Genomic DNA, 19375 nt, shown 5'->3' on the forward strand with positions numbered 1-19375 from the left:
CACATTGTCATAACATTTCCAGAAATGGTTCCTTTATCTGTGTTCAACTAATCTTTGTTTCCACCAAAATATATTTTAATATTAGGTATTGACTTAGTGTCTTCTTTATTGGATGTTCCGATAAGCTATGTAAAGAAACCAGAAAAATTGGCTCAAGAACTTGAAAATAAATAGTACAGTTAAATACAATTTAACAAATGTGTTAGAAAACTTGCTCTTAGTGGAATTTCAAAAGTGGCTTTTGAATTAGCATACTAATTAATCATCATGTCTAAGCACAACTTGTTTCCTCCCACCCCCTATTCTTGATTGCTAGAATCAAGTTGAACATCAATTTCCACTGCTTCTAGAAATGACTGAAAGCTCCCCAGGTTTTAACCAAACTGTCACAAGAAAGCTTAGTTCACAGAACAGTGATTTAGACAGACCGAGTGTACAGAAATGAGCAAAACAAATTAAAATGGACTTTTCAATGCCACCGTATTTTTATGTGTAATTTTTGCTTTCAAATGCCTTTCCAATGTATCTTAACATCAGTCCAAGTCAGTGAGTGTAGCAGGCAGGGAAATGTCATTTTATTTCATGAGAACATGAGCTTCAGGAACACTTTGAGTCTTCTCTAGTCTAGAGAGACCCAGCATGCGGACCTTCCTCGGGAACCAGATTCACCGATTCGCTTACGATAGCTAACCACCAAACAGCTGAGAACCTGGCTGTTTTCACTGTGACCTTCCAGCAGCTAGCAGTGCAGAAACCACCAAGCAAACTTGTTTCAAATCCTGGCTGGCAGAGTTTGGGGTTCCTTGCTTTGTGAGCACCAGTCTGGCAGATGCCCAAGAGCCCTGGCATTTCCCTTCTCTGGTAGCTGTAATAGCCCAGTTCTTAAGCAGATATGTGTATATAAGTCAGTAAAAGTAACCTGTCTCTGAGATATCATTAATGTGATCAATGAACAGTTTTACCACTACGTAGGTTTCTCTGTTTCCCCTCTGACAGGATCTGAAAACAAATGAAAAACGTTCCTTGCATTGTTGCAGTAGCATAAGCAACCATGGGATGCTGGGATTGCTAAATCCTGACGAAGCTGCAGTGGGCTGCTGGAATGCTGGGGTTCAATGGCTGTGCTCTCTGTCAGTCCCAGAGTGTAATGACAACCTATAGCTCTGCATTTGGAGCAAACAAAATTACATACAGAAGGCTGGAGCAAATAAAGTAAATGTGATTACTGCTTGAAGTCCCCTTCAGAGGCATTTTATTTGGTAATAGTTTAAGCATAAGCTAAAGTGGTTTTCTAGTGGATAATGCAGTATTTCTGACCCAAGAGTAAGAAATATAACCATTACCAGTTGTCAAAAAAATTGTCCTAATACAGAGGTATTAAACTATTGAAGGATTGTTCTGGGAGATTTTTATATTCCTTATAGTGCACTTGAATATATATTTTTATAAGGTATCTTTCATTCAGACTGTCCAAACAGTCCTATGGAGCTGATAAAAAAATGGCAGCAGGGAATGGAAGTGTCCTGCTTTCAGATGGCAGAAGAAAACCAATGGAGGGAACAGCCACAAATGGTGATAGTGATAGGATGGTTTAAATAAAACCAGAAGAATAGCACAATGTAACAAATTACATTGAACTGACTGGAGATGCACACTGGTGGATGCTGGCAATGAGGAATCTAGCAGTTTGAGGGGCTTCTTTGAGGGATTCTGTCTCCTCCTCCTAGGACTTCTGCCTCCACTTCTTTTGACATTGTTTTAAGAGAAACAAAACTGTATGACTAGAAAGAGACTGCTTTAGTAGTGTTCTTGGAGCTTGGCTAAATTAAAGAGCACTAAAGGGTCTAAAGGGTCGTTTCAGTAAACAGTAAAGGGGATTTTGATATAGAGCTTACCTTTACAGATCTACACAAGAGGCATCTTGCATCCAAAAAAATGCCTCTATTGCTTGTCTTAGCAGAGTAGAGATGTTCTGAGAAAGTTGAAGAATGGAACTTTAGCAGAACTATTGAAATACACCACATAAGCTATTTTTATGGTGTTTCAAAACCTTGCCTTTCTTCTGTAAGTCATACTCTGAGGGGGTGAGAACAGGGATAAAACACAAGTGTGTAAACTCTACAAAAATCACTTCATGCACTTATGGCTGCAAATCGGGTGGGATTCGGCTGTGGCTTAAGGATGTAGCAGAAATTAGCAAGAGAATGATATGCTTTTATTCCTTCTTTACATCCATTGTCTTTCTTTCATAGGTATGGTTTGCTTCCCACTGAATTTTATCCAGCAACTTTTAGGGCTACCAATTTTTTGCTAGAAATATGTTTTTTACAAATACAGCATCAGTCTCTGCCAGAGCCATGAAAGCTGGTCTGTCATGTGTTTGAATTAGTATGTTAACAGGACAGGAGCCAGTGAAATATATCTTGACAGCTCTAACACTTTGTACTGAGAAATAACACATGATAAGGAAAATTAATGGTAGTAGCACATCAGCTAGTATAAATGTGACTTGCAATTTTTATTTGTATATGCTTTCTGGCTTTGAGCCATGGAAATCATGCAGAGGGTAAAGAAAAGTGACAACCTGAACAGCTGCCTTTTGAAACTCCGTGCCTGAAATTATGAAATTTGTAGATTTGTTTCATCCTGTGATTTTACTGCTCATCTTTGTGACATCTGCTGAAAGCTCTCATGATAGATATTTCTAATACATTTCTCAAAGGGCATTAATGATTCATTGTTCGGTCGTGTTTTTAGGGCTTTTGTTTTGTTCCTTGTTTGTGGTGGCTTCATGGGCTTTATACCAAAGTCCTGGGGCCAAACTGATCCTTAGTGGTTCTTCTTCAAAGCCAGCTGAGGGTAATAGAATGGATGACAGCTAATTGTTAACATTAGGAGCAACATTTTGCTGGAGTTGTATTGAGTTGAGTCCAAACAGAACTACTGGATGTCAATGTACTTGAAATACTGAGTTTAGAAACTCGGATACCCTTCTGTCTGACTTGCACTCACAGAAGATCATATTCATAAAGGCTGCATGCTAGATTTTTATATAGGTTTTGAATTTTCTGTAGCTTTGATCCCTACTCATTTATTATTCAATATCAGCATTTAGATATTTTTCTTGTCAATTGTATTTTGTTGTTGACTAGTGCTGTTTAAATTTCTCTGAATCCTACATTTTTGCTTGATTTAAATGAACAAAACACATAGGAGAAGTGGGTTTTAATGGATCAAGAGCATTTTTTGCTAGCGTATTGTCTTTGCAGTCTGCATGATAATTTGTTGGTTTAGTCAAGCATGTGCAAGTCTGATAGCTCATTTAGGATGGGATACTTGCAGAAGTATTCTATTTGAGGATGAAGATCCAGGCTGTTTGTACCCATGAATGGTCTTGACACACTCAAAGTACATTAAGTAAAGATAAGCTATACTTGTGGAGTAAGTAGTGGCACATGTAATATCTGAGTCAACAAAAGTCCTGTGAGAAGAGTTAGAGGAAACGACGTTGTTCAGAAATCACATTTCTTTTAGAATTGCCTCAGAAATTCTACAGTCTTAATGTAAGTTAAAGTGTTCCCCTGTTGCTAGGGATCTGAGCTTGTTTTCTTTCTATCAACAGAGCTTTATCACTCAGTTTTGCACGTCCCCTGATGTACAGCAGCGACGACGTGCCAATATTGCCACCATGCAAACAACTATGTATTGTACCACATGAAAAAAGTGGTTGGTCTTAGTGGAGAGTGAAACCCCACAAATGTATTTCGTTCTTAAATGACTTCTTGAGGGCTTCATTCATGTCCTAATTTTTCTCCTGGATAGCTGGATATCTAGCTCTTTGTTTCTTATCCTCTGCTCCTGGTATTGTTTCATTCTGCCATAAATTCCCCTCTATTTTCTCTCCCGTCCATGATGGCTGTTCTGCATGTTTGTATATTTATTTGTACTACTTTCCTGTCAGTGACATACTAAAGTTAATCTAGTGCTTCAACTTTTATAAGAAGCTGAGAAACTGTATGCTAGTTTTACTGAGAAAGATTTACTCCCATGTAGTTCATTGATGCCTTGTTTGTGTGTGTGTGAGCAGAGCTTTGTGCTGCCCTCATTTTGTGAAGTCACATACCACAAGCATTGCAAAATCTGGAACATCAGAAAGAACACTGGGTTTGTAAATTTAAACTCAAATTGCTTATATTCAAAATGTGATGCAGCTGATGCCAGCCTTCTCTAACTCGCCTGTGTTTCTGAATCATTCTTGATCTATTATATATCACTTGGAGCATTAAAAACTTTTGCCATTCTCTGGTACTCTAGGCCAATTTTTGCAGGATTTAAGAGTTAATGTGGTGGGGTTTATTTGGTACCTCTTGATTTTGATGAGATTCTTTCAGATAGTTTTTTGCATATCTTTCTAAATGCCGATTAGCTCATTTCATATATTGCCTTACAGTATTGTTTCCTACTTAAAATCATAGAATCATAGAATAGTTTGGGTTGGAAGGGACCTTTAAAGGTCATCTAGTCCAGCCTCCCTGCAATGAGCAGGGACCATCTTCAACTAGACCAGGTTGCTCAGAGCCCCATCCAACTTGACCTCGAATATTTCCACTATAGGGCATCTACCACATCTCTGGGCAACCTGTTCCAGTGTTTCACCACCCTCGTAATAAATTTCTTCCACTTACCTAGTCTATATCTACTCTCTTAGTTTAAAACCATTACCCCTTGTCCTGTAGCAACAGGCCCTACTAAAATATCTGTTCTCATCTTTTTTGTAGGTCCCCTCTAAGTGCTGAAAGGCCACAGTAGGTTCTCCCTAGAGCCTCCGCTTCTCCAGACTGAACAACCCCAACTCTTTCAGCCTTTCCTCACAGGAGAGGTGTTCCAGCCATTGAATCATTTTTGTGGCCCTCCTCTGGACCTGCTCTGACAGGTCCATGTCTTTCCTGTGCTGAGGGCTCCAGAGCTGGATGTAGGAATCTAGGTGGTGTCTCTGCTTGCATCACAGTAGTTCCCCTATCTTTTATAGTCTGTTCGAATTTAAGATCTGGTCCTGCAGAGCTTTTTAGTATCTTTGACTCAAGTCAGGGGCTCAATTCTGCCTCTCCCTTATCTTGTCTGAAGGATGGCCATTTGGCATTGAAAATAAGCCTGTCTGTGACAGGTGTTTGTTTATGTTTTGTGAGAAGCTGGGACTCAGAATCAAAGGAAAAGGGAAGGTTACAGGGAAGGGAATTCAAAATACAGGGTCAAGTACTCAAGAGTATGAACAGCTGAATTGCATGTGATTGACAGAAGGATAAGAAAATTGTCAGAGCACCCAAAGGCCAAGGTTTTGGAAACTTGTTAACTGTTGGTGTTTTGATCCAAGTGGTTTTTGTTGATCAAACCCAATTTGTCTTCCTGGTCATAGTATAATGATGTAGTAAAGCTTACATGATTAAAAAGGCACCCTTTTTGCTCTCACGATGAGTATATGTATAGGAAAGCAATTTGCAGCAGTAGCTATCAATCCATATTTTCAAACATTCAAATCTAACTGGTACAAATGGATATCTCGTCTCTCTTGTAGTGCTTGAAACTTACCCTCATCTGATTTGCTGAATTTACTTTGATTCATTTGAGCCTGTTGTGAATTCTTCTGACAAATCAAAAGGGAAAGCTGAGAATAACATGCAAAAATTGTGCAGCCCAGCCCTACATAGTGGATCTATAGGGAGACAGCTCTACTTGACATATGGCCAGTGATAAGTACCAACTGCTGGCATTTTCTGAACTTGCAGTTGGGTGCCTGGAAGTGGTGCCTTAAAACCGTGCTTTCAAGGGGAGGTGCAAACAAGTATAGTTCTGTCGTATGTCCTTGCACTTAATTCCTGAGGCTGAAAAAGGTCTGATTTTACTGGACTCTTTGACAAAGATGAATTAAGTCTCTCCCACTATGGATGAGAAGTTCTGGTAGGCAGAAAGAATGTGGTGGTTTTTTTCTTTTCATGCCACCCTACTACCAGTTTTCGACGAGGGCAGAACAGCTCTGTTACCGGGAAGACTATTGTTCTCTCATTTTTTTTTGCCACCTTTGGTTTTTTGCTCTGGGTGGTGATGAGTTTAACTGCTTTGTGACAGAACCAATGGAGACGTGGCCACTAGAAACTGGATTCACTTCTTCTGCTCCAGTGTGAATTTAAGCATCAGCTGAATGATGCTATAATAGATATGATTTCTCCATACAGGTATTTGAATGAGTTCAGCAGCAAATGTTATGGTTCAACAGCCAACAAAAGCTGTTCACATGTTAAAATAAAAAAAAAAAAAAAAGGTAAAAAGCAAAATTGAACCAAGGCAGGCAGATTATACTTAATGGGTTTTCATGGCCTTTGTCTAATGCTTTTCTTCTGGCGTTGCATATGAAAGTTTGGGGCATTTATTTCTCCTTCTTCCATCCTCCTCCAGTTATTAATCAAATGTTTTTGTCGTTATCTACCTGGTACCACTACTTGTTAAAAGTACTTTACTGTGTTTGCTAGTAACTTATTTTATTTATTTTTATTCAACAAAAATGAGTTTTTAATGATTTGATGAGTACTTTAAACACTGCAAAACCAACTACTAGCTGTGTTGATGAATTTCTTTGTGTTTCTGAAGCCTGAAGAATATCAGCTTACTGGGACCAATGAAAAGCAGTTCTTGGTTTTGTGTTATTTAATATTATAAGTTTATGTATCATGAATTAACAATCTTTTTACAGGGTCATCAGGAGTAAAAGTAATTTTAAGTTTTAACTTCCAGGGCAGCCAATAGTCCTTCAGAAACTGTGCTAGTAATCTTTATTTTTTCACCCCTCTGCAAAGAGGTACTATTGTTTTTGCCAAGCTAACTAGACTTATTTAGCTTTGAATGACATTCACCCTTTTGTGTTTTCATTTCTCTCCAAAGTTCCATGAATGATTGCCTTGAGCAATGAATATACGGAGTTAAGTTATTAAAAGCTAGCTTATCAGCTGAGGTATTTTTGTTCTGTAGGAGACAAGGCAAAGCCAATGTCTGTTTGGCAATTTGGCATTTATATGGTATAATAAATACTTCTGGAATGGTTGAATTAGACTCTGAGTTTAATTGGCTTTAAATGAGAAAGAAGTCCTTCAGTGTGGATAAGGAAGAATAAAATCATTTATGTCCATGTTTCTGCAACAGGTGCTGAAATTGGATATATTTGAAAACAGAAAATCTGTAAAGATACTTTATGTGCTGTTATGTCATTCCTCAAGGCTTTCTTTTATATATAGTTAAATATTCTGTCAAACACATAACATTTTATATACAGGTTGTGGGATGTAATTTCACATTGTTACACAGACTGAGACAAGTACTCGTGGAATTCCTATTTCTAAACCAGGATGGCTTGAGAACTCTAATCTCTCTTAAGTGTTTGATGTGATGTACGCCTTCCTTTGGGAAGTAAGCTCTGGAGGCATGGGTAGGATTGGCTTGGAGTCCCTCATCAGACAGTAGTGTAGCAAGGAAGGGATGCTTATTTAAGATGACTATTATTTCCAGAAAGAGAATTAAAATTCTTCTTGAAGGTGAGGAATTGGACTGCTTAGTCTGTGTGCAAAGAGCAGACAAAATAAATAGTGTTCTAGCAGAGTTATGTTTTGTACATGTGTTAATGCAATTATTAACACAGTGTCTGTGTGCCTAATAAGATTAGATACTTCTGTCATCTTTGTGAGGCATTTGACTCTTTGCTGCTGTGGCTTTTGTATTATGCTATTCTTTTTTAAATGAGTGATGTAGTTTTGTATAGGTGGAAATAAAACTGATTCTCATCTCAGTAAATCGCTTAATAATAGTGCCATGCATTTCCTTTTGTTTGTCACCATAAGACAAAGGAACATCCATTGCTCTGGGTAAAATTGGAATTTTAATTAGCCTTGCCAAAAAAAAAATCAATAATTTTGTCAAAGCCACGGTGATATTTTCAGAAAGAAAAGAATGACACTAACAGTTAAGCTGGGAAGTATTACCCTAGTCACATTCATATTTCCTCTTGGAATATTGTGTAAACATAAAAGCCAGCAAATTAAATGTTAATAAGCTAGCAGTGTTTTGAGGCATCTTCTTGAACAATATTTAGATGCTCATCTTATGAAAATCATTATTTTTCTTTGTAGCACCTATCTAGCAAATAACATGGAAGTATCGTAAGTGGGGAAAAAATGTTTTCAAAGCAAGCTTCAGAATGCCAATGACAAGAATTCACATTCTTTTTTCAAAGAACTTCGGTAGGATTTTTTCTCAATTAGTAACTTTTATTTTCATTCAGGTTTCACATTTGGCCTTTCTTCTACTTGATTAGTAGGGTGAGATGAAATACATTTATTTAAAACTAGCAGACAAAATGGATGTGGAAACGAATGAGCAGGTCTGTCCTGGGTTTTACGAACGAAGGCCCTTAAGGCAATACTGGCTGTACTCTTTGCTCAGGATGAAGGTGGCCCCTGCTCTCTGCAGGGGTCCAAAATGAAGATTCTGGATGATACTGATGATTTTATTTCACAGATTTTAGCATGCCAGTTGCAAATATGTTCTGTTTTACCTTCTAGTATCTCTCTTCAATCTATACATTTGTTGTTACACCAGGGTAGCCCAAGTGGAGTAGTAGGTATGTTCATCAGTCAGTGTCTCTCAAATGTACAGAAATATGCAAATATTAGGAAATATGCAGTTGTTAGTGAAAGAATCATCTGCATTGATCATCACAATATCTATCACATCAGAGTTTCTCAAATGCCAGGAATACCGAAATACTTTCTAGTTCCACTACATTAATACTATGTTACAGCATTCCTGTTTATTCATTTTTATTCACTGTCTAGATCTCATGAGAAAGGTTTATCATTAGGTCATGACTTTCAGGCAGAAACTATACGCAGAGGAATATACTGTACTTTTCTATTTAGTTTTATTAATTTTTAACAAGCAAAGTAAACCTCTGGAGACTTAATACCTTCGATATAAATTCTTGTATTTACACTTAAAAGTATAATGAAATTGCAATGCTATGTTTTAACCTCAGCGTAGGTTGCTATAGGAGTTGAACCCATCATTACGGCTTCAAGGAAGAATCAAGCTTGGGAAGAAGGGTAAGTTCACAGGCATCAAAAATTTTCATCTTTAAAATCTATTGTCTTAGTGATTGGATGCGACATGAGAGAAAAACATAGGCAAGCAGAGAAGTGTATTGATTTGTGTGTTAACTCTGATAAAGCTGGAAAATTCTCTCAACATGCAGTTCTCTAATAAATTGATCAAAACAAACCCTCTTAATCTAGTTTATACAATTAACCCTTGCATTCATCAAAAACATAATGCATTCATATGTAATTCCTAGGGCTTTAACAAAACCACCAAACTAAGAACACTTCCCGGTTGGGGGGTGGGTGGGGAGGGGGGGAATCACCATCAATACATGTAGGGTCCTGTGTAAATCACTGTAAAAAAAGCTATAATTGAGAGAGATGTTTCCTCAGGTAGGAAACAAAAGTCTGATCACTCCATGAACATTTGGGGCCTGGAGACTAATGCTAAAGAGCAACTCTAATGTTTGATCTTGCTATAGTATTTGACATGTGGATAAACAGAAATCTAGAGTTAAACCTATGGTGAACAGCTGTGAGTTTCGTCTGCTTAGAATTTCTTCCCTGGTGTCTGTGCATGGAAATTAGTGTGAGCAATTATGGGGTATTTTTTGCTGCTTGGGTTCATGCTTAACTGAGAGGATTAAAATGTCAGGTGTATATGAAGTTGTGCTGACCCTGTAGCAGAGCTAAATCCTCTCTCAGCTTGGTTTTCTGGCTCATTTTCTCCAATAGAAATCAAATTTATGAGGGAAAATATGTAGCTGAATACTTACATAGCAGGATCTTAAGAGGAGAATTGCAAAATTGAGAATCAGCTTCACATGGAGAACTATACTGAAAACAAGTCAGGTTATTCTAATAATTTGGTAGTCCTTGATATGAACAAATTGACACCTGCCTGTGTAAGGGGCCTTATTCAGCACTCCTAGCTAAAACTCTGATCCTCTTGGTTTCACCTGGAGCAAGCATGTAAAATAGATGGGGTATGAGACAGGCACACCAGGAGAAAGGCAAAGGGTTGGCCACCAGCTTGACATGCTGGTAGCTGCAGAGGCAGGTTCCCCAGTTTAGGTTCTCCTGCTGTCTCTGTTAAGAGCTTGGCTATGCTGAGGCCCATAAATGATAAAGACTTTTTCTGCTTTCCAAATGCGACTAATTACAAACATTACTTTCCTTAGTGTTAAGTTTATCTGGCAAGTACTTTAGGAGCTACAATGTGTTCTCTAAAGAGAGTGATAAGTACGGAATGGAAAGCTGGACACTTTGTCCCCTTTTGCTGCTTGGGGAGAGGAGACAACAACATAGTCCCTTCTAAAGGCAGAAAGCAGCCCAGTGCTGGTGGGTAGGTGCTGCCCTGTGATTACAGCTATTACACACGTCCATGTTCAATATGCTTCGAGAAGCTTTGCAGTGTCTCTTCATCAAGGTCATGACGATCTTTGCCAACTCCGTAAATCATTTTAGAGACAGTTTTATTGGACTGCCTTTTTAGTTAAATGACTACAAGCTACTATCAAAACAACTAACTTTTATATGAGTATCTGTATATTTCATTCCATAGGAGCTCTCCCATTCAATCATTTACAATTTAAACATTCTAGTCTTTTATTGGAGCCTCAGTAGGGACAACTCTGTTTGGAAAGGACTAGACTTCTGTTGTACTTGTGCATGTATTATTTAGTAAATGTTCTCAATGTCTTTTAGAAGACAGCAAACGTACAAAGTACTTTGTAATCATCAAGCAAGCTTGTCAAGAAGGATCAGACTACAATCCTTTGCTGCGTTGTCTGAGAGCTGCTTGATCTATGGATGGCTGTCTTTTTTATTTCTTAGTCCTATTGGATGTCATATTGCAGCTGTGCAAGCCAAATATTAGTGACTCAACCACAGTGATTAATAGTCATTGACAACAACTAACTTCAGATGCTGTAATGTGGGGTTTTTCGTTCCCTAGGTAAATGCATAACTACTTGCTGCCTTCAGATTCAAGAGGGCCTAAAGCTGCACGGAGACAGATTAGACTCTGAATGTCCTGGTGCTGTGGATTTTTAAATGGCAGGAAGTTTAGTTTAGGTTCATCTCTGCATTGCAATCGTTCATTCTAAACAGACAGCACTTCCAATAAATATGCGGAAGGATTTTTTGTTAGTGGAGGTTTGTTAAAGAGTGAAAAGTCTCCTTGAACACCAGGGGTTTTGTCTCCTATAATTCTGTACTGATATATAAACACCTTCGTTTGGGGGGGGGAATCTTTCATTCCAAAATAACCACTGGCAAGCAAACGAAAGTAAGGTATGGAGAAATTCTGCTTTTTCAATTCTATGCTTACACGAATGCTATCCTACTGAGTTATTCATATTTAGCTGTTTTCATGTGTGCCCCAGATTTTACTGCATGGAACTGGGACCTTGTGTGAATGCAAATTCATTAAGGTAACATAAAGTTGAAAATGCTTTCTGGCCCTGGATCTCTAAGACTTTTATCTGTTTATTGAGAAGGATTGTTCTCATAATATAATGTTTCATTTATTGACATTAAACCGTATCTAAATCATGGAAAGAGAAGAAATTTTCTTGTCATGTGTTTGATTGGGGAAGCCATGCAGTGAAAGTTTATAATAATAACAAAACAAATGCTAGTGAGCTGCTTTACAGAAAAACCATTAAAATAAAATAAAACATTAATTGAACTGTGAAGTCCAGACTGATATTCTGAGGAATCTCGGATCCGATGCATAAATCTGTGAGTTAGAAAAACTTCTGCCATGGTTGCTCCTAGCTACACCATTACGAGAGATGATTAGCCCTAGAACAAACTGCGCAATAAGGGACTTGTACTATGGCACCATATTAAATATTATCAGGAGTGATGAAGAACTGGGACTGAAGCAGTTTATGTGTGATAGAAAACTGATGCATTCAAAAGGCACTTAGCCAACTTTGGAAAAAGATTGAACCCTCATGTGATGCTTTACCTGGAGAATGATTACATGTGGTTATTGATGTTTGTGCATTCTGTTGTGATGTAGTGGAAACATTTTCTAGGACTGTAGTGAAGCCACACTAGTGTAGGTCATAGAGAACTGATGAAGGAAAGGTTTGTCATACAGAAATGGGAAACCAACATGATATGTTGACATTTTTAGTACAGAAAAGAGTGAAACTTCAGAAGGAAATGGCTAGGGAAATTATTTAATGTCCGCACACAATTTCTGGGATTTGTTGCTGAGGGCACTGCCTGGTGAGCAAAGAGTCCTAGTTCTCCTTGTTCCTGGACTTGCTACAGATCTGCTAAGTGACCTTGGTTTAAAACCACTTTGTCTTTCCACATCTATTCTGCCTTCTCTTGTCTTGGGCTCTATCCGACAGTCCATCTAAATGAACAACACACGTTTAATGTGTTATTTTCCAGTTTATTTGGATAGCACATAACATAAGGGGACACTTGCATGCTTCCTTATTAAATTACTATCCTTCCCATATAGGCATAAATATAAGATTTGGTATGATAATGCTTTCTTAAAACTGATGTATAGCTTCATTCAGTGTTGGAGGATGGAACTAATTCTAAGCAAAAACCAGTCTGGGAAAACCAGTTTCCAGCTTAGAAGTTTCAGAAATCCAGGGATGAGGAGGAAAATACCTACACATTGGTGTATTTCTGAAACACTGGAACTATAGAGAAATTTTAGAAAATCCCATAGCTGATAAAATATACCGAAATTACTAGTGGTAACATACAGTTCTTCCCCTTCCTGCAAAACCTGCTCATCACCCTAATGAGGTCCAAGCAGCAGTGTGACACAGAGTCTAGGAAAGAGGGAATTTGTAGAAACATTTAGCTCCAGTATGAGTTGTTATAGAGAGATACCATCTTAGCAGAGTCAATAACACTGAAGGTTCAGCAGGGACATCTGTGGCAGCTCATCCCAGGAATATTCTGGTGGACTTGCAAAGCACCAGCTGAAATATTGCTGTGGCAGATAAGGAAGCAGTTTGCATGCCACTACTAATATCTAATTGTTAAACGTATGTCCACAGTACAGATCTCACTGGGCTTTGCAGTAACCCCAAACCAGAGTTCCAGAACTGATGAAGAGTAAAAGGGAGAAGGCAATTGAACTGACATAGTGGAAGGTCTTTCCCGAAATTACTCTTGGCAAACAGCTTAAGGAACATACTGGGATTTGGTAAGTGCAAACTGCCAATATCCAGAATGAAAGAAGCCAAACCATTTTAACAGTGATTGATTGCTTCATTTGGTTTATGAACTGTCTAAAATAAACCTTCTGAGTTACCATTGAGAGTTACTTTTTTTTTTTTTTCTCCTTACAAACAAATAGTATAGCAGACATGTAGAGGCTAAAAGACCTGCTGGGGGCCTGATGGGAAGTCCCCATGTCTTTCTTACTAATGAATACCACTAGAACATAAAGTTCCCAAAGTGCTTTGTGAACCCCACCTCATTAAATCTTTATAATGCCAGAATAGTAATAGCGTAAAGGTCAGCCAATATTTTATATTTATTCTTACACATAAACAAAAAGAAAATCAGTCATCTTTGTCAATAAAGTGAAATGAATTGATGACTAAAGAAGAACTTGAGGTATTTGATATATACTGTGCTTGGGTATCCTGTTGCTGACAAGTGTTTTCATGGTACCCAGCTAATGGTGCAGTCTTAAAAGCATTTAAATGCATGGAGTCAACATAGATACAGCTTGAGTTAAGAGGTTGTGGTTTCGTTTGTGGTTTGTTTTTTTTTTTTTTTTTTTTAAAAAAAAGGATATTCATATCTCTGTGCTCTGGACTCTGTGTTTGATTTAAGAGCTTGGGACTGGAAAGGGACTTTCCCAAAGGCAAAACCGTCATGTGTGTGTTTACGGGGGTAGTTACAAAGCATTCCTCTAAAACAGCTGGTTCTACTCAAAGTGGGGACAAGTGAATGGGAGTAGGGGATGAGTTCATACACAAGGAGTTTGACCTAGCTTGTAGCTTTTGTCCCCTAGGTGGTTACCCGAATGTGTAGTCTTCTGCGCTATTCCAACTGATCACAGTTGGCATTGCTTCTGAGGAGGAAGTAGTACAGATGTAGATTTTTCATGCACCAGATTAATTTCCCCTCCCCTTTCCCAGAATGTTGCTTCTTTTCTCCCACCCAAGAAACCCTCAACAACTATCAGCGCCTTTCTCTCATGGCTGCATACTTCTGCTCTTCACGCTATGTCAAACCATCCTTCTCTGTCAGTGACCTGAGTTCCTTCCAGCCCGAGATCTCTCTTGGCTACAGACGCAACCCTTTCGAAAGAGCAAATACTGTGCCAAAGTCTTTCTACACAGCAGTTTCCAGTTCCTGAATGCCTTGCAGTGATGATGATTAAGAACATCACCTTGAATGAAGCCAAGCCAAATTTATATCCTATAAATCTTAGCTTTGTTTAGCCTGAAAAAACTTTGTAATATCTACTGAAAGGTGAGAAATCAGTTAACACTTGGAGCAATTGATAGAAGTGTTACTGTTTATGTGTTAGCAAACCTACAGCAAAGTAGTAGATCCGTGTGGCAGTTTAGGATGGCATCCAGTGATCAAATGCATTCGAACAAGAGTCATGCTTTGCTCCACCATCTTCAAAGACTCTTGCAGGTTGGAAAAAATGCTGAAGCCTTATTAGGACCATGACTTGTGCTCCTATTCTACAGTCATGATAAACAAAGGGTATGAAGTAAAATACTCGTTTCCTGTGCTTAAGTTTTAAAGTGAACTCCATTTTTCTGGCTTAGTGTGCTTAATCATATTTCTACTTTTCTTGATGCTTCTCATAGTTCAGACTAGGAATGACAGGAAGAATAAACCAGAAACATAAATAGCTTGAAATGAGTGGGGACACTAATTTCTGCTGGCTTTTGAAGTTCACAGTAAAGTATTCAAACTCCAGTTTGCTAGGTTCAAAAGTTGACTCACTATTAGTTTCTAAGAACTCAAAATTACTTGTCAGTACACATAGATGACACATATACCCTCTTATCAGGTATTTTAAGATCATGATTAGTTTTCAGATTAAAACCGTAAAGAAAAATCAACCACAGTGGTCTCTGTGAGCAGAGGATGCGTTGTGCCGCAGCGCGGGTACGTTCACAAGACCTCGGTGAAGGTCAAATGCGTTAGTGTTATTTTGCTTCTCAGCAGGGTTTCTCAGTGGCGGCTGAGCTCCGTGCAGTTCAGCACAGATTGCTGCCACTTTGTGAATTATCTTGAATTTTTACGTACAGCACGCTAGAGTTGTAGGTGTACACCCAGAAGAAAAGAGGTACTATCGGTGTACATGGGGAGTCTTGTTAGGAATTGAAAAATGCTCCGTAATGCAAAAGCAATCAAAGCTGTATGGAGTGTAGCTGGCTCTGGGGAAATAGTGTTCCAGTGTGTGTCTGCAGTGGAATGCTGTTTCCTTTAGCTGTGGTATAGCTGGTTTTACGGCTGTTACATCGTTAATCTCTCCTCTCTCACTTTTATCTTTCTTATGCCACATCTCCTTAAGGCTTCTCTGAAATATTCACTGAATGCTGAAACAACACCAACACCTCAGTTTAGGAAAAAACATGGTAAACTGCAGGATCATTTTTACAGGGAAATCAAGCTTTCCTGAGAAGTCTGTATGCACGAGAACTATTTAATACTCTTTGCAATAGATGATAGGGTATATTTTGTTGTTGTTTTTTGAAGGCTGGGGTTCAAGTGCATTTATTTTTTTGTTGCTTTTCCCTTCTTTCTTTTGTGTCTGAATCCTTCACTGTGGAAAAATTTAGGCATATGTCTTCTGATGAAAACTGGCCTGCTGGCATGCAAGAGATCCAAGTAGGTGATAGCTGGGAGAATATCAATAGGCAGTACAATGTGCTATTGTAATGTCAAACCTGAAGAAGGGCAGAGGGAGTGCTTGTATTCCCAGTCTGTTTATAAGAGGAACATACCACTGTCCTGGGTTTGGCGAGGACAGGGTTAATTTTCACCAGACTCCAGGAAGGGGCACAGCTGGGGGGTGGGGGCTGACCCCACCTGGCCAAACAGAGCCCGGTATTCCATACCATGTGCCGTCATGCTGGGTTCCGGGGGGGGGGGCGCGGCGGGGACTCACTTGCGGCTCGGGAGTGCACGGCGCCGGTCCTGTCTGGGAGAGCGGCTGTCTGGGTCGTGCGGTTCGTTGTTGTGTTTCCTCCTTATTTGTACCATTGTTGTTACTGTTCCCTCTGTTTGCTGTTCTGTTAAACTGCCCTTATCTTGACCCACCAGTTTCTGCCTCTTTCTTTCCATTCTCCTCCGCACCGCGGCGGGCAGAGGGGCGGCCGCGTGGCGCTTTTTGTTGCCGGCGGCAGCCAAAACCAAAACAACCACCTTTCTGAAGCTTGTCTTTTCTTCTGAAAGGTTTTTTCCACCATTTTGCTACTCCAGAGATTAATTCTATGGCAAAAGCAGAGTAAAATTTTAACCAACTTTTCTTCAGCTTTTCACTTTATATAGGGTCCTAAATGCGTGAGTAAAACATCCAAGGCGATAAAAGAGGGAGCTGAACTTCTCAGCAATTCCAAATGTTCATACATTAGAACATGAGGCTTTTCTTTGATTTTTAACTTTACCATTGAGTGTGGACCAATGTTATTCCATATGGTCCTGGGAAGCAGGGGAGGGAGGAATGGGAGAGGAATACAGTGGATAGAAGATGCACCAGTAAAGCAATAGAATGCAACGTTGTTTTACAGTTGTGCATATCTCAACTTCAAGTGTACTGAAGAAGAAATTAATATTTCTACCTATATATTCCTATTTCGGTAATGCATTGTGCAAAGGAAAAACATCTTTTGGGGAAATAAATTGCTTTTTGTTCTCACTGGACATGTGACAAGACACTTCTGATTCTTCGTATTTTATTTTTTTCACAGTTCCTGGGTACAAGTGTAAGGTGAGTAGAAATGTGGCCACTTGGTAGGCAGGCTGTTTTTTATTCAGAGAATCATCAGGGTCAGATAATAGAAGTCTTGACACTGTTTTCAATTTAGTTCTATTAAATCATCTGTAATACATTATTTAGCTGCTTTGTAAGTTTGAGTCTTTTTTTATTCTTTCTTCATTGTATTTAAAGTGGTCAAAATAATAGAAAAAAAGAAGTTTAAATTTGACTGACAGGCGATCATGACTTGGATACTTAGTCCCAGAACCTTTTAATGAAATAGTTTTTCAAGCTCATGACTTAGACCGTTAACCTTAAGCCAATTGTTTTTTAAGGTATCCAGCTGGAAACTTAAAGCTAATGAGAATGAACTGGCTGTTCAATGGCACTTGTTGGCAATGGAAGACTCATACTTTTCTTACCTACATCACTACTGTCTGTGCAGATGTCACCATTAGGATCTCCACTGCTGTACAGGAAAAGCAAGGACTTTGTTGTGCATCATTCAAGTTAAAAGTAGCGTGAAAAGCAAACCTATATGTTTCGGTCTGTCTGTAACATAAATGCAGAGAGTTGAGCCTTTGCCCCTGTGTTAACGTAGGTATCAGCTCTACACTTTTCACTAGAGGAGCTCTCAAATGCAGTTTCTTTCTGTGCTGACACTTAAAGTCTCTGAGAGAAAAGGAGAGACAAACAATCGGTCCCGTGAGCACAGCAATAAGAAACTTTAGCCAGATTTCAAGTCTCTGGTTATCTCAGTTTATTGTCTTCTCAACATTCTTCTTGAAGCCTCAAATATTCCCTATACAAGTGCTTCTTTCATTTAATTACTAAGGTTTTTGGTGCAACAAGGCAGTCCAAAATATACATGAAAATAGGAAAACAAATAACACAAAATCTTGTCTTCTTTTTAAGCTGCAGTCAATCCAGCAGTAAACATGTTCTCTATTTTACGCCTCATCAATTTCTTTAAAGATATAATTGATTCTTTTATACATCTATTCACTAAAGATGAAGCTTCCTTGGCTGGATGATACTTCTTTTATGAACACAGAAATTCCATGACAAATCTATATGTGTGACTCCCAGGATTCACTATACTGTCCCTTTCACTGGAGCTGTAGCCTGGCCAAAGAAGCCAGCTGTAGAAAGGAACTGGAAAGAACCCTTTCTGTGATTTCTTATATTTCACTTTACAAAAAATTTATGTAGCAATTAAGAGTTTAAAACCAAAGCTTTTGTAAGATATTACCTACCTTAAGTTCATTGATTCTAGTTTAACCAAATAGAAAATGATTCTTTGACAGAAGAGCTTTCTGTGAAAAGTCATAAGTGTTTTTTCACATGAAATTTTCTATTTTTGAGAAAATCATCTTATCTTTGACAGAGGGGAAACAAAAACTTCCTTTGGAAAATCAAAGACCTCTTGTTGTATCTTTAGCTCTTAATTATTTTAAATGCTTTAGTTAATTCAAATTCTTGAGTCTTTTGTTGAAAGAACAAAATAGAAACATGTGAAATTTCTTTCTCAAGCTAATTACCAACTCAGAGTTTTCTACACGTGGGATAACATAGTGGAAAAGCCTAAAGCATACTATGCCATGTTAAGGGAAAGGTGGCGTTATGGCATGCTGCCACCCCATGTCCACGGCTGTCAAAATTCGTGGTGCAGTCAGTGTTTATCATGCTACATCCACGTATCTTGCATTGATGTGCTCATAGGTGTGTAGAAATGGGGAGGGAAAAGCTGTATTTACTTTTTCTTTTTCTGTAGGACTTTAGTAATCAACCATTTGCTGAATGCTCAGCATTGTGGTTCTCATCCCGAGATTGCAGGCCTCGGATGCAGCGAATTGGGTATTTTCTTTCACGTACAGAGTGTCTGTATCAGTAGTGATCTTAATACACTCAGCAGCTTAGTCAGAAATGAATCTAAGCAAAGACTACATCAAAAACATGGACCTTCAAGTGATCTTAGCTGAAATGAAAGCAGGTACTTTCTCCTATTTAATGTGTGTTGTGCCTTCAATTAAAGCAGATGTATAAACAGCTTATGTGACCTTGGCTGATATAGCAGTGAGAATAACTGCAAGAGAGGAAATAATTAATCCAGCCAAGGACAATCTAAACTGCTTTTCAGCAGATAGGCCTGACAACAACAGAAAAAAACATTCCCTCCTGGACAAAATCGATGATCTTGAAAATCATCACAGAAGATCTAATCTTGAGTCGTCCTAATATGCCTACAATTGGGAGACTGCTGATGCACTGAAGCTTCTGGGCAAACCTCTGT

This window comes from Opisthocomus hoazin, chromosome 1 (genome assembly GCF_030867145.1).
Source record: "Opisthocomus hoazin isolate bOpiHoa1 chromosome 1, bOpiHoa1.hap1, whole genome shotgun sequence".
Lineage (NCBI taxonomy): Eukaryota > Metazoa > Chordata > Aves > Opisthocomiformes > Opisthocomidae > Opisthocomus > Opisthocomus hoazin.